This window comes from Herpailurus yagouaroundi, unplaced genomic scaffold (assembly GCF_014898765.1).
Source record: "Herpailurus yagouaroundi ecotype Mexico unplaced genomic scaffold, PumYag 222, whole genome shotgun sequence".
Taxonomy (NCBI): Eukaryota; Metazoa; Chordata; class Mammalia; order Carnivora; family Felidae; genus Herpailurus; species Herpailurus yagouaroundi.
The window spans coordinates 4,147,930-4,163,841 of NW_024412453.1; the positions used below are offsets into that span (position 1 = coordinate 4,147,930).

Below are 15,912 nucleotides of genomic sequence, written 5' to 3' on the forward strand. Positions count from 1 at the left end.
AAAAGCAACAGGTGTCCACCTCAATGAGGGAGAAATCAGGGCTGACTCTAAAAAAAAAAATAGGGAATGGTAAGGGGACAGCCCAAAATGCTGTGTTCAAGTTACAGCAGTGCTCAAATGTGAATGTGCTACAACATACTGTGGAAAAGAAACTTGCAGACAAATATATACAGTGAGCCCACTGACATAAATTCAGAAATCCACCAATTAAACAATACATTTACAGCTACAAACATATTGGGCAAAACCAAAGAAAAGCAACAGAATGATAAACACAAAATTCACAATAGTGGTGACTTCTGAGGGAAGAGAGGAGACAGAATCAGGGGAAAAACAGGGCATTCCACCCTGGGCACAGGTATGGTGTTCATTGCTGCAGGAAATTTTAAAATAAAACAAGTGAAAAATCAATTGGTCTGTTTTTTACTTTCACCAAGCTCCAGAAATTCTAAACAATTTCAGTGACAAAATACTCTTCCCCTAACTAAAAAAGCTTTTGTTGGTTTAAGTGCTAAACATTGCTGCAATGACTAGATATACAGATATGTGCACATATATACATAGGTAAACTTCAAATTTTCACATTTTGTTGCTTATCCTTTGTGCCAGTTATCAATTTTTTGCCTATGAACTCCAAATTTATCCTTCTCTTACCTGCTATGAGATACTGAAGCTGGACCCTGTGAATATTTTTCCTTTGCCAGCTGGCATAATATTAGGTTATGCCAGTAGAGGACACTAGAGGGATACTGCAAAGGGGAGGTGCTTCTGTTACTGGTTCCAAAGTTTTTCTTGCTCCTAGCGCATGGCAGCCAGCAGGTGGCTTCCCAGGGAGTTTCAGGAGCACCCCAGTGAGAGGATTTGGTGAGTTTTGCCAACATCCCAATTTCTACTCACCAGCCCTGGCCTTCAGAACTTCCGTGAACTTTGTCACTGTCCCACAAGGTCCAAATCCCTGCCTTGGGGAGTCAGCATGTTACAATTTGTTCCTTCCTTTGTGTGGTAAGCAAAATCCTAAAGTGGCCTCCAGGCAGCCCCCCACCCGCGCCTCCCTGCGATCCCCAGTATACGTGCCCTATGTAATTCCTAACATTGCGAATATGATGAATGCTAATCCTGTGATTAGATTATGTTTTATGGCATAGTTGACTTTAAGGGAGATTATCTGGGTGAAACTGACCTAATCACGTAAGTCCTTTAAGTCTGGGTCTAGAGGTGAGAGGAAAAAATAAGGAGTCAAAGCACAGAAGGATTTGACTTGCCACTGCTGGCTAGAAGATGGAGGGGACCCCATGGTAAGGAATGTGGGTGGCAGGCAGGCAGGCAGATTAGGGTGACCCCCAGATGACAGCTAGCAGGAAACGAAGACCTCAGTCCTACAACTGCAAGGAAATTAACTCTGACAAAAACAAGTATGATCTTGGAAGTGAACATTCCTCTACAGCCTGCATTCAAGAATTCAGTCTGGCTGACACCTTGATTTCAGTCTTGAATTTCCCTTACCTTGCCATACCTATAGAACTGTGAGCTAAGAAATAAGTGGGGTTTTTTTTTAATTCTTTAATGTGGTAAAATAACATAATATGAAATTTACCATTTTAATTAAGTGTACAGTTCAGTGGCATTAAGTACATTCACATTGTTGGACAACTATTACATCCCAAACTGAAACTCCGTCCCCATTAAATAATAAATCCCCATGCCTACCCCTTCAAAGCTGCTGGCAACCAGTATTCTACTTTCTTGTCTCTATGAATTTGACTACTCTAGGTACCATACAAGCGTGGGCACACGGTATTTGTCCTGTGACTGGCTTATTTCATTCAACATGTTTTCAAGGTTGATCTACATTGTACCATGTGTCAGAATTTTCTTCCTTATTAAGGCTGAAGAACAGTCCATTACATAGATACACCACATTTTGTTTATTCCTTCATCCACTGATGTATACTTGATCTGTATCCACCTTTTGGTTATTGTGTATGCTACTGCTGTGAACCCAGGTGTACAAATAACTCTTCAAGTCCCTATTTTCAATTATTTTGGGTGCATTCTCAGAATTGCTGGATCATATGTAACTCTACATTTAATTTTTTGAGGAACCACCATGCTGTCTTCCATAACAGCTAAATAGGTATTGTTTTAAACTGCTTTGTGCTAATGTGTTACTCATCAATTGAAAACCCATATACTTGAGTACTCTCTTTCAACCCTAGAGATAATAACTGCTTCCTACATGTGCTAGTCCCATACTTTCTTTACCTCTCTTTGTAGCTAATCCCCTCTACTAGTTAATAATTCTTTATAAAATTTTCCCTATTCAAATTACTAGTGTGGTGTGTGTCTCCTGAGTGGCCCCTGACAGACTCTTTAATAAACAGTGTGTTCCATACAGAAGGTAATTTGGAGAACCAGTTTCACAACAGCCTCTGACAGTCACAGCAGATTCAGCGATATCCTTTCATTTTCAGGTGTAAGTTATGAATTTGAATTTGTTTGGGTTTGTTTGGGGTGCAATTCATATCTCTAACCTCCATGATATTGTGTATTCCTGTTTTTAAATAACGTATTGGAAATAAATGATAGCACAGTGATCCAAAGAAAAAGACAGAGAGGGATGCCCATGTGGCTCAGTGGGTTAAGCATCTGACTTTGGCTCAGGTCACGATCTCGTTGTTTGGGAGTTTGAGCCCTGTGTCAGGCTCTGTGCTGACAGCTCAGCTTGGAATCTGTCTTGGATTCTGTGTCTCCCTCTCTCTTTGCCCATCCCCTGTTTGTCCTCTGTCTCTGTCTCTCTCTGTCTCTCTCTCTCTCTCTCTCAAAAATAAATAAACATTAAAAAAAAAGAATTGAAAAAGAGAGAAAATTTGAGTCTCATCAACTCTGTCCTTCAATTTGACCACTTGGGAGTTTTTGTGTTTAAAATCTAAAACACCAAAAAGGTATGAACTATAGATGTAATTTTTTTTTGGTGGTTCCGAATTTTGATTCATATATTGTTAAATTTGAATACTACGTTTAAAATAGAATTTCACATTTCCCTTAAATTATTTATTTTAAATCTAAGTATGGATCAAGAAAATAGTGATTATTACTGAATATTAAATCTTTCCTGAAAATAGTTTTGTTCTATAAAGAAAGAGGGTATATTAAAAAACAAATCTAGCCAGGGCACACGGGTGGCTCAGTCGGTTAAGTGTCCAACTTCAGCTCAGGGCATGATTGCATGGTTTGTGAGTTCAAGCTCTGTGTCAGGCTCTAGGCTGACAGCTCAGAGTCTGGCACCTGCTTCAGATTCTGTGTGTGTGTGTGTGTGTGTGTGTGTGTGTGTGTGTCTGACTGCTCATGTTCTGTCTCTCAAAAATAAACAAATATTTTTTAAATGTTTTTAATTTAAAAAATAAATAAATAAAAATAATCTAGGGGCGCCTGGGTGGCGCAGTCGGTTAGGCGTCCGACTTCAGCCAGGTCACGATCTCGCGGTCCGGGAGTTCAAGCCCCGCGTCGGGCTCTAGGCTGATGGCTCAGAGCCTGGAGCCTGTTTCCGATTCTGTGTCTCCCTCTCTCTCTGCCCCTCCCCCGTTCATGCTCTGTCTCTCTCTGTCCCAAAAATAAATAAACGTTGAAAAAAATTTTTTTAAATAAAAAGAAATAAATCAGAGAAAGACAAATATCCTATGATCTCACTTATATGTGGAATCTACAAATCCAAGATCATAGATACAGAGAACAGATTGGTGGTTGCTGGTGGGGGCAAAATGGGCAAAGGGAGTTAAAAGGTACAAACTTACAGTTACAAAATAAGTAAGTCATGGGGATGTCATGTACAACATGGTGACTATAGTTAATAACACTGTATTGCATATTTAAACTTTTTTTTTTAACATTTATTTATTTTTGAGACAGAGAGACAGAGCATGAACGGGGGAGGGTCAGAGAGAGGGAGACACAGAATCTGAAACAGGCTCAGAGCCCGATGCAGGGCTTGAACTCACGGGCCGCGAGATCATGACCTGAGACAAAGTTGGCCACTTAACCGACTGAGCCACCCAGGCACCCCTGTATTGCATATTTAAAAGTTGCTAAGAGAATAGATCTTAAAAGTTCTCATCACAAGAACAATGATTTTTTTTTTACTATGTATGGTGACAGATGTTAACTATACTTATGGTAGTGATAATCTCACAATATATACAAATATGTAATTATTATATTTGTACACCTGAAACTGATACAATGCTATATGTCAATTATAAGTAAATTTAAAAAAGAAAACAGAAGAGTTACAAGCAAACCAGGAAAAAAACATAAGTGCTTACCTCCAAGCAAGATGATTAGTTTGCAGATTGTAAAGTAAGTGGTGTGGCTGTAACAAAGAAATCTATTTCCCCAAGCAAGGATACAAACAGGATGGAGATGCTGGGGATCGAACCCAGGACCTCATGCATGCTAAGCATGCGCTCTACCACTGAGCTACATCCCCACCTGCTGCTAGTACTGCTTTGCTACACTGCTTTCATGAAAGAAAACAGAAATTTTCTCCCTTAAAAGAAAACTATTGGTTACAGTGATAGCCAGGAGAGTTTCTTTTTGTGGGGGGGGGCGGCCCGGGGGCGTGGGGAGTGGGTAATGCAGAGAGTGTATATGGGGAGGTAGGAGTTAGAAATGAAAGTAATTTACTTTTCTTTCTATGCTTTTTGTATACTTGAGTATTTTATCACGCAGGCATTACCTACTTAAAGCAAAAAAAGATGTAAAATAAAATAAAAAAGAAAATAAAGGTTACACAAAACCACTTTTCTGCAAAAATGCCCTCACTTTATAGATGAAAACTGAGGCCAAATAAGAGAAGGGTCTCTCCTATCCACAAATCCTCCAGCTCCCCCAAAAGTGGGACCACCTCCCTCTGAGCCCCAGAATCTTTGTTCTTTTCAGAGTTAGAGACTCCATGCCTTGTTGCCATCATTTCCAAGCTTCATCCAACCCTCTACCCTCAGTACCCACCTCAGGGCATCCATAATTTTTGTTAATCCTTTCATCCTGCAAACAAAGTTTGTTGAGGATTGACCATGGCCCAGACATTATGGCTACACACCAGGAGTACACTGATAAGCTTCAAGGTCAAGGTCCCTCCTGACCTTGTAGATAGGACTGTGCTGTACAGGCTATGCATTAACACAATTTCAGGAAATGCCATCCACATAAACTATTATTTAACTGGTACCCCTTAGATTTGTGTCATGCAAATCTAACTATACCCAGTGGCCTTGCCCATATGTCCAATAGTCCAGTGGAGAAAATAAATTAATAAAAATAATATGTATATATATTTCTTTTCATTGGAATCAGGGCAGTGAAAGAAAAGAACCAGGAGTTACAAGAAAGAACAAAAGGAAGGACCTATTTTGAGTTTCATATAAGTAATTATGAGAAAGTGATATTTAAGCCAAGAAATTGGATTAGTTAGGAATTTTTTTAGTTGCTAGTAATAGAGACACAACTTAGTAGCTTTAACAAAAGTTTCCAATTTGTCTTATTCCATGAGAAGGCAGAAGGCTAACAGCCTAAAACTAATTTGGCAGCTTCATCAGTTCAGGGGCCCAGCCTCCTTCTGTCTTTCTGCTTTACATTCCTTAATATGCGGCTTCCATTCTCCTCAGGGTCCAAATGGTTGCCAGACCTCCAGACACCACATTGGCATCATAAACAACAGGACAGGGCAAGGACATTAGACAAATAAGGGAACACACCCCCACCCATTTAAGGAGATGAATCTTCTACTTCCATCTCATTGGCCAGAAGCTGGTCCCATGAACACACCATGCTGCAAGAAAGGCTGGAAACTGGAGTCTCTAAAGCATCACCCAGAGTTGTTATTAAAAAGGGCAAATTGTTTTGGGGAGGCAATAAGCAGTTTCTCCCATGGACTGGGAGAATAACAGGAGTTAACTATGTGAAAGAGTTGGTGAGGGGGTGCCTGGGTAGCTCAGTCGGCTAAGTGACTGACTTTGGCTCAGGTCATGACCTCGCAGTTTGTGAGTTCAAGCTCTGCATCAGGCTCTGTGCTGACAGCTCAGAGCCTGGAGCCTGCTTCAGATTCTGTGTCTCCCTCTCTCTCTGCCCCTACCCCCTACATGTGTGGGTGTGTTCTCTCTGTCTCAGAAATAAATAATCATTAGAAAAAAATTGTTTTACTAAAAAAGAGTTGGTGAGGGCAACTTACAGGCATAGGAAACACAAGTACAAAGTCTCCAAAAAGAAAAGGAAGTTGGTGTTCTCAGAACTGAAAGGAGGCCAGGATAGCCAGAGCACACTGAGTAGGAGGAGGAGATGAGGAATCAAAAAAAGGCGTAGGAAAAGGACTCAGCCCCTTATGCACAGCAGCAAACCCAGGTGTATACCACCAACAGTGGGCAAAGCCTTGGAATCACACACCCACGTTCATATTCTAACTTCATTTCTTCCTCACTGAGAGCCCTCGGGTAAGTCCTTTAACTTGTCTGGGCCTGTTTCCTTACTTGTAAAACAAGAATTATATGAAAACAATCTATAGATGTAGTGTGTGGATTAAATGAGATAATGTATGTAAGGAAGCTAGCACAGCACCTAACACATATTTAGCACACATTATTATTTATTAATTATGTCTTTGACCAAAAAGACTCACATAATTGTGACATAGTTAATAGTCAGGGTTGTATCCCCAGCTTTGAACAAATCACCTGGCATATAGTTACTGCTCAAAAAATGGTAGCTTTTCCTATTGTGACCAGTGCCAAGAACGGTCACAAGGATAGCTCGTCAGAATTTCTTCCAGGCTCTTTCTTGACTCCTCATCCCATGCCAGCCAACTACAGACCTATCCAATCTTCAGATTACCTACCTTAATGACAAACTAGAAATAAGGGTATGGAGATGGGGGAATGCCATCCCAGGAAGCTAACAGACCCCATAGGTGACTGGTTCGAGTCCCAATCTCTCTGCTTTGCTCAGGTTCTAAGAGTAAATAAGCTCAGCCTCAATGCAGAAATGCTTACTGCATTGAACTTTAATAAAACCCACACTTGGACTCCAGGAAATACTGCCATTTATATCCCCATTGATTTTCTAAGCCTATTTTATTATTCTCCTTCCCGGTGAGGGTGGTATATATTTTTGGGCTATATTCCTTTCATAAATAAGTAAATATGTAGGTAAATACTAATAAGAGCTAACAGTTATTAAGTGCTTGGTCCCATGCCAGGGATGGTGCTGCAGGGCTCTGCCTTTGTTATTTTATTCCCCCATCACAACAACCCAATGAGGCTGGCACTCCAATGGCTCCCATTCTATGGAGGAACAGACTGAGATTCCAGAGCTGAAGCCACTTCCCCCCAAAAGGAGCAGGGAGATGCTATAGCAACAGTCTGGAAGTTCCTCAAAAAGTTATCCATGGAGTTGCCACATGAGCCACCAATGCCACTCATAGGTATATACCCAACAGAAATGAAGACATGTCTATCTAAATAAAAGGTGCACAAATGTTCATTGCAGCACTAGTCATGATAGTCCAAAAAAGTGGGATAAATCCAAATGTCCATCAATGGACGAATGGACAGACAAAATGTTATTTATGCACTCAAGGAAATATTTTTCAGCCATAAAAAGCAATGAGAGACTAAAACACGCTACAACATGGACGAATCCTAAAAACATTAACTGATAGAAGCCAGACACAAAACGTCACATATTGTATGATTCCACTGATAAATCCAGATTGGTCAAATCCACAGAGACAGAAGCAGACTGGCAGTTGCCAGAGGCTGGTGGACAGAAGGAAATCAGGAGTGGAAATGGAAAATGGAACCAGGGTTTCTTTGGAGGATGATAAAAACATTCAGGAATAAGATAGTGATGATAGTTATACAAATACACTTAAACCCACGGAATTGTACACTTTTATGCTGTGAATTTTATGGTAAATGAATTATACCTCAATTTTTACTGAAAAAGAGGCAGAGCAGAGATTTAACCTTATCTGATCCAAAACCTGGATTACTGCATTCTGAGCAGCCCATGTGGACATGAACCCAAACTCCACTTCGGTTTCTAAGCGCCCTCCTTCCTTCAGTCCCCACAGGCCAAGCTTCTCAAGTCAATGCCAGGCCGGACAGGGAAATGCTGAGTGCCTAAACTAAGGCAATGGTTTGAAAACGCCAATAGTCTTTCATTTCCGCTAACCCCCCCTCTGCGCATGGGGCTGGCTTCCTCCCAGGCCTGGGACCCAGAGCACAGGGTAGAGGAGCTGCATTAATCGAAGCTTTATGGCATGTGGGAGCCAGTGGGGCTGAGGTAATCTCAGTGGTCAGCGTTAATCACAATTGCCCAAGTGAGGCCCATTTACCCATTAATACCAACGAGCCAATTCCAGAAGGAAGAGGCAAGATGGCTGACATAAATGAATCTTCTGTTTATTCAACAACTACAGTGGCCTGAACACCCAGACTACATCTTCACTGATATAAAATATTTTGTATTTCTGCAAGTGTTCCCAATACACACACACACACACACACACACACACACACACACACACACGTCTGAAGGAGACCCCAAGCAAAGAACATAGCCTGGCACAAAGGGCAGGGGTTTTAAAGTTTGAGAACCCTGGGTTCAGATCTTGATTCTGCCACTTAGGGGCAGAGTGACCTTAAGTGAGTCATGTGATGTCCCTAAGCCTTAGTTTCCCTATCTGTCAAACGGAGCTAATACTTCTACCTCATTCATGGTTATACTGGGAAGAGGAGATGCTAAATCTAAATGTTCCAGCTTGCAAGGGGCTCAGCTCATGGTAGGATTTGGTCATTTTACACATTATTGCCCCCAAGACACAGAAGTTTGGGGAGGGGACAGTGGCCATGTGACTAGATTCTCTAATTTCAGTGCATCTAGGATACTTGTTTAAAATGCAAGAATCGGTGCGCCTGGGTGGCTCAGTCGGTTGAGCGTCTGACTTTGGCTCAGGTCATGATCTCACAGTCTGTGAGTTTGAGCCCTGCGACGGGCTCTGTGCTGACAGCTTAGAGCCTGGAGCCTGCTTCGGATTCTGCATCTCCCTCCCTCTCTGCCCCTCCCCCACTCATGCTCTGTCTCTCTGTCAAAACTAAATAAAGCATTAAAAAAAAAATTTTTTTTTTAATGCAAGAAACCCCAGGGGTGCCTGGGTGGCTCAACTGGTTAAGTGTCCGACTTCGGCTCAGGTCATGATCTTGCCATTCGTGAGTTCAAGCCCCACATTGGGCTCTGTGCTGACAGCTCAGATCCTGGAGCTTGCTTCAGATTCTGTGTCTCCAACTCTCTCTGCCCCTCCCCTGCTTACACTCTGTCTCTCTCTTTCAAAAAATAAAAATAAAACATTAAAAAAAGGTTTTAACAGGGGCGTCTGGGTGGCTCAGTCAGTTGAGCGTCCGACTTCGGCTCAGGTCATGATCTCGCAGTTGGTGACTTTGAGCCCCACATCAGGCTCTGTGCTAACAGCTCAGAGCCTGGAACTTGCTTTGGATTCTGTGACTCCCTCTCTCTCTGCCCCTCCCCTGCTCACACCCTGTGTGTGTGTGTCTCTCTCTCTCAAAAATAAATATTTTTAAAAAGGACAAAAAGAAAAAAATGTTTTAACAAAATGCAAGTATCCCCAGCCCCAGGGTTTCTGACTAGGGAGCGGTGCGGCTGAAGGTGTTGCATCTTTTAATAACCAACTGAAGGTTATTAAAGGTTATAACTTTCAGATAATGGAGGTGTCTGGCTGGCTCAGTTGAAAGAACATGCAAACAACTCTTGACCTCAGGGTCAGGAGTTCAAGTCCCACCCACACTGGGCGTAAAGATGACTTAAATAAATAAACTTTTTTAAAAAGAGAAATAAGGGTGCCTGGCTGGCTCAGTTGAAAGCATGTTTGACTCTTGATCTTGGGGTCATGAGTTCGAGCCCCACACTGAATATAGAGATTATTATAAATAAATAAATAAATAAATAAATAAATAAATAAATAAACTTTACAAAAGAAATCAGATGCCATTTTGATTTCTAAAAAAAAAAAACAATAAAAAAAAAACTTTCAGATAATGGTTCTCATCCCTGGTTACACACTGGAAAGGTTGGGCTTCTTTGTTTCAATGCCTGGATCCCACCCCTACAGATTTTGACGTGTTGGGACCCTTGTGTTACCAGGACATTGGTATTTTTTAAAGTTTCCAGATGATTCTAACATGCAGCCAGGGCTGAGAACCCCTGCCAGAAGCCAATGCTTCTCAGAGTGTGGTCCAGGGACGCATAGCATCAGCAGCACTGGAAACTTTTTAAAAATGCAAATTCTCTATCTTTCCCCAGGCTACTGATTATGAAACTCTGGAAGTGGGACCCAGCACCCAGTGGTTTGATAAGCCTGGGGGGGGGGGGTGCGAGGGGGAGATTCTGATGCACACTCAGGTATAAGAACCCCCACTATAAGGCATGCTATCCCTTAAACTGCATGATGATAAGAATCACTTGAGGTGTGCTTATCACTCACGCAGATTCTGAGAGGCTGGAATGAGGCCTGGGTATGTGCATTTTTTAACAAATACGCCCTTACTTTCTTGCTCAAACTACCAGAGGCTCTCAGGGCCCCCAAAATTAAATCCAAAATCCTCTCCTCACGCTGCTGCCCCTTCTGAGCCTCAGGCAAGTCCGGGCAACTCTGGTTTAAAGAAACAGCCACTTAGGTAACTAAAATCCCCCCACCCTCGCCCTCACGCATATCAGCACCGCGTCTTCAGTCTCGTGGTTTTCTTTAAACTGTTACAGAGGCTGCACCCAGTTTCTCTGAAGAGCTTCTCTGGCAAATGCCACAGCCCTCCCATCCCGGGGGCACATTCGGGACCCCCAGCACACACCTGACCCCGAAGACAGCCCTGAGCACTATAAATACTACGTCTTCTCCATATACACACCTATGAGAAAGTTTACTTTATAAATTGGGCACACTGAGAGATTAACAAAACTATAATAAAATGGAACAATTATAACAATACCCTGTAACAAAAGTTGTGGGAATGAGGCCTCTCTCTCAATCCTCTACTCACCCTTCTTGTGACGACGACGTGAGGTGATGAAATGCTCCCGCGATGAGGCGAAATAAGGTGAGTGACGCAGGCGCTGTGACGTAGGTGCCCTGACGTAAGTGCCGTGACGTAGCGCTAGGCGCCTATTGACCTTCTGCGGATTCGTCATAAGGAGGATCATCTGCTTCCCGACTGCCTTTGATCCCCGGGGAACTGAAACTGTGGAAAGCGAAGCCGCAGATAAGGGAAGAGGACTACAATAATTACTATTGCACCCAAACCACTATTATCTCTGCCTCCTGTTTATTTACAAATAACCTCAATCAGGGAATATTAAAATATATCTACATACAGCATCTACATATACACACCACATGCGCATACAAACACATATACAAATACCCGACCACTTCCTGGAAACCAGCTCTGCCCCTGTCCTACACACATTCACACCTCTGTCTACCCATCTGCATACTCGGTTATCAGAAGCTTTGCTCTTTCCAGCCACCCTAGAGCTTGAGATCTTTGCTGAGATGCTGGAATCCACCATCAGCGGGGAACAGACATCTACGGTCTTCTACCCAACAGCAACCCCCTTTTTCCCTGCCAACAACTCCTCACTTTTGCACAGGGATCAAATGGCCAAGCAGTCAAGAAAGGTGCCCCATCTCCAGGAGATACTTCTAAGCTAAGGGGTCACACTTTCAGTCCCAGTAGCTCCCTTTTTTTTTTTTTTTTTTTTTTTTAGTTTTAGTTTTATTTCTTTTTAGAGAGAAAGCACAAGTGTGAGCAGGGGAGAGGCAGAGTGAGAGGGAGAGAGAATCCCAAGCAGGGATTCTCAGGGCTCAAACTCACGAACCCACCGTGAGTTCATGACCTGAGCTGAAATCAAGAGATGGACACTTAAGCAACTCAGCCAGCCAGGGACTCCAGCTCCTTTTTTATAATAAAAATGTTTATAATCCCCCCCATTACTCTTCCTAAAGGGAAATCCAACACATTGGTTTTTTTGTACATATTTTTTTTTGTTAAATCGATGTAATGACCTGATTGTAATATAAAGAAAAAATAATAAAAGGATATGTATAATATAAATAATAGGCATTTTAATACATAAATGCTTAGACACCATGACACAAAAAAACATAAGAATGATGCAGCCAGATACTTATAGCTAGACTTAACTAGAAAAGCAACAGCCATGTAAACACGGACAGGCATTGGACCCTGTTGATGGTCCCTTAAATACCACTAGCAGGTTGCCACCAGTGATGTGTGTCCGTGAAATAGACAAGGAGCAACTCTTGTCAACATTCTCAACAAAACAAAGTACAGACTTCCTTTGTTACAGTCTATAGCTGCATCCCTGGAAAAGTTGGTCTATATTAAAACCCTCAAAGCAAGTTGTGTTTATATGAAAGTGGAATTTGGTTCTTGGCTCAGATGATTATAATGAATGTCTAGTAGAGATAATCATCACTGGAGGAACTGACCTGTAAATTGCAGGATATGTAACATTGACCGCCAACACTCTAAATGCCCCTGTCACCCTCTGATCGTTGTGACAACAAAAATGTCCTCATATATTTCCAAAGTCACCCTCTGTGATCGGTTCCATTCCTGTGGAAAACTGCAGGTTCAGACAAGGAGATGACCCTCTTGCTCCTTTCCTCCCACCCTTTCTGTTTTGAAAGCTGTTGTATTAGGACATGATGCTTGGAGCTTTGGCAGTCATTTTGAGACTATGCAGTAAAGACTGAGACTTCACAGAGGTACCACCCTAGTGCCTAGCAATCATTGAGTCACTTCCCCAACTCTCTGCCTACCCACAGACTTCAATTATATAAATTAACCAAATGCCCTTATTGTTTAAGCCTTATTATTTGAATCTTTTTTCACTTGCAGTGGAACTTATGTTTACTGAGAGAGGTAGGACCAAAGGCACCAGTGTGGGTGGGTAGAACAAATTTAAAAGATCCAGGCTTCAGGGCGCGTGGGTGGCTCAGTCAGTTGGGCATCGACTTGGCTCAGGTCATGATCTTGCAATCTGTGAGTTCAAGCCCCAAGCTGGGCTCTGCGCTGACAGCTCAGAGCCTGGAGCCTGCTTCAGATTCTTCAGATTCTGTCTCCCTCTCTCTCTGCCCCTCCCCAGCTTGCACTCTGTCTCTCTGTCTCTCAAAAATAATGATGATGATAATAATAATAATAATAATAATAATAATAATAAAGATCCAGGCCATAATATGATTTGATTCTTAGAGATTTAAATACTCTCAGCAAAAACAAACAAACACGCAAACAAACAAAAAAAACTGATTCCTATTTATAAGATGAATAAGTTCCAGGGATGTAATGTACAGCATGGTGGTTATAGTTACCTATATTGTATATTTGAAAGTTGCTAAGAAAGTAGATTTTCAAAGTTCTCACCACACCAAAAAAAACTGTAACTATGTGAGGTGATTGACCTCATTATTGTCCAACCTTATTATATTATATGGACCAACCTTATTATGTAATCATTTTGTAATATATACATAGAGCAAATCAGTACATTGTATATCTTAAACTTGCAAAATGTTATATGTCAATTGTGTCTCAATAAATTTGTGGGTTGTAGGGGTATGTGTGGAGGGAGGAGTGTGGTGAGTTCCCCAAAATTTTTTTAAAAGTTAAATCTTGAGAAATTCCTCTTGAGAAAAAAATTTGAATTTTGCTTTTTCTTTTTTTAATGTTTATTTATTTTTGAGAGAGAGAGACAGAGTGTGAGCGAGCAGGGGAGGGGCAGAGAGAGAGGGAGACACAGAATCCAAAGCAGGCTCCAGGCTCTGAGCTGTCAGCACAGAGCCCAACTCAGGACTTGAACTCACGAGCTCACATAACCTGAGCTGAAGTCAGACGTTTAACTGACTGACCCACCCAGGTAAACCTAGACTTTGGCTGTGGGAATAGATTCAACAAGACAGCAAATGTTGATAACCCTTGAAGCTGGGCAATGAATATACTACCTACATATGTACTTTATATAATTGTGAAAATTATACTTTAAAAGTGAAAATAAATAAAAATTTTAAAGATTCATTGTTTATTTTTTTTTTATTTTATCTTATTTTTAATGTTTATCTATTTGGGGGGGTGGGGCAGGGAGAGAGGGAGACATAGAATCTGAAGCAGGCTCCAGGCTCTGAGTTGTCAGCACAGAGCCTGATGCAGGGCCCAAACCCATGAATCAAGAGATCATGACCTCAGCCAAAGTCAGACACTTAACCGACTGAGCCACTCAGGCGACCCAGTTCATTGTGTTGTTGTTTTTTTTTTTTAATAAAAAATTTGGTTCACTTCTCTCCTGAAGCCAGGCTATAGTCTTATTTTGTTTTTTTTAGGAGAATTGGAGACTATCTATGAGGGTGAATGGTCAGAATCTGTATCACACAATGGGTCCCTGTAGATTTTATCATCCCAGGGGTACAAATTAGGAAACCTGAGAGACATTATAGCACAGTGGCTGAGCCCAGTGTCTTTAACATCCTAAAGTTCAGGCTCTGCTATTTATCACTTGTGCCACCTTAAGCAAGTTACGAACCTCTCTCAGCCTTGACCCCTGCTGTAAAGTGGGTTTAGCAAGAATGCCCACCCCTTGGATGGTTGTGAGACACGAATGAAATAACAGACATACTTAAGAAACAGTAGCTGCTGTGGTTATTATTTTATCTTTATTTCTAGTCTAAAGCCTGGATTTTCAGCCTTCCCTTGCCCAACTAGGGAAATGACCAGGTGTTCCCAAACTTTTTATTTTTTTTACATTTATTCATTTTTGAGAGAGAGAGACAGAGCACAAGCAGGGGAGGGACAGAGAGAGAGGGAGACACAGAATCTGAAGCAGGCTCCAGGCTCTGAGCTGTCAGCACAGAGCCCAACACGGGGCTCAAACTCAAAAACCACAAGATCATGACCTGAGCCAAAGTCGGCACTTAACCGACTGAGCCACCCAGATGCCCCTAAGGGTTTGCAAACTTTTACCTTGAGTATATTTCTGAGCCCCACCCTACCTCTATTCTGACCTTAGCTACTCTCCCCTCCCCACTCCAACCCAGTATTAATATATAATGCACAGTTTTAACATGCCAAGGACTGAGCTTGCTCTTTACTGAATTTAATCCATGATTTTATTAGACCCATTTCACTGAGGAGGAAATTGATCCTTAGAGAGGTTAAGATCATACAGCTAGGAAATGGGCTCTGAGGCCAGGTGTACCTGATTCCCCAAAGGTACAGTCATTTTAAAAGTTCTCATGGTGGCTCAGTCAGTTAAGCATTTAACTCTTGATTTTGGCTCAGGTCTTAACAGTTGGTGAGATCAAGTCCTACACAGGGCTCTGTGCTGACAGCATGGAGCTTCCTTGGGATTCTCTCTCTCCCTCTTTCTCTGCCCTCCCCTTGCTCAAGTTCTATTTCTCAAAATAAATACTTTTTTTTTTAATTTTTTTTAACGTTTATTTATTTTTGAGACAGAGAGAGACACAGCATGAGCGGGGGAGGGTCAAAGAGAGAGAGGGAGACACAGAATCTGAAACAGGCTCCAGGTCCTGAGCTGTCAGCACAGAGCCCGACATGGGGCTTGAACTCAGGAACCACGAGATCATGACCTGAGCTGAAGTCGGACGCTTAACCGACTGAGCCACCCAGGCGCCCCAAAATAAATAATTTTTTAAAGTGCACCCCGGGGTCCATGGGTGGCTCAGTCAGTTAAGCGTCCAACTTGGGCTCAGGTCATGATCTCCCAGTTCATGGGTTCAAGTCCTGCATCAGGCTCTGTGCTGACAGCTGGGAGCCT

General features: G+C 42.1%; 1 non-coding gene across 1 annotated transcript; it reads right to left on the reverse strand.

Annotated features, from left to right (window-relative positions):
• Positions 1-4,411: 4,411 nt before the first annotated feature.
• TRNAA-AGC (transfer RNA alanine (anticodon AGC)) lies at positions 4,412-4,483 on the reverse strand. The gene has a single exon. It is a non-coding gene; the product is annotated as a tRNA-Ala (tRNA).
• Positions 4,484-15,912: the final 11,429 nt, after the last annotated feature.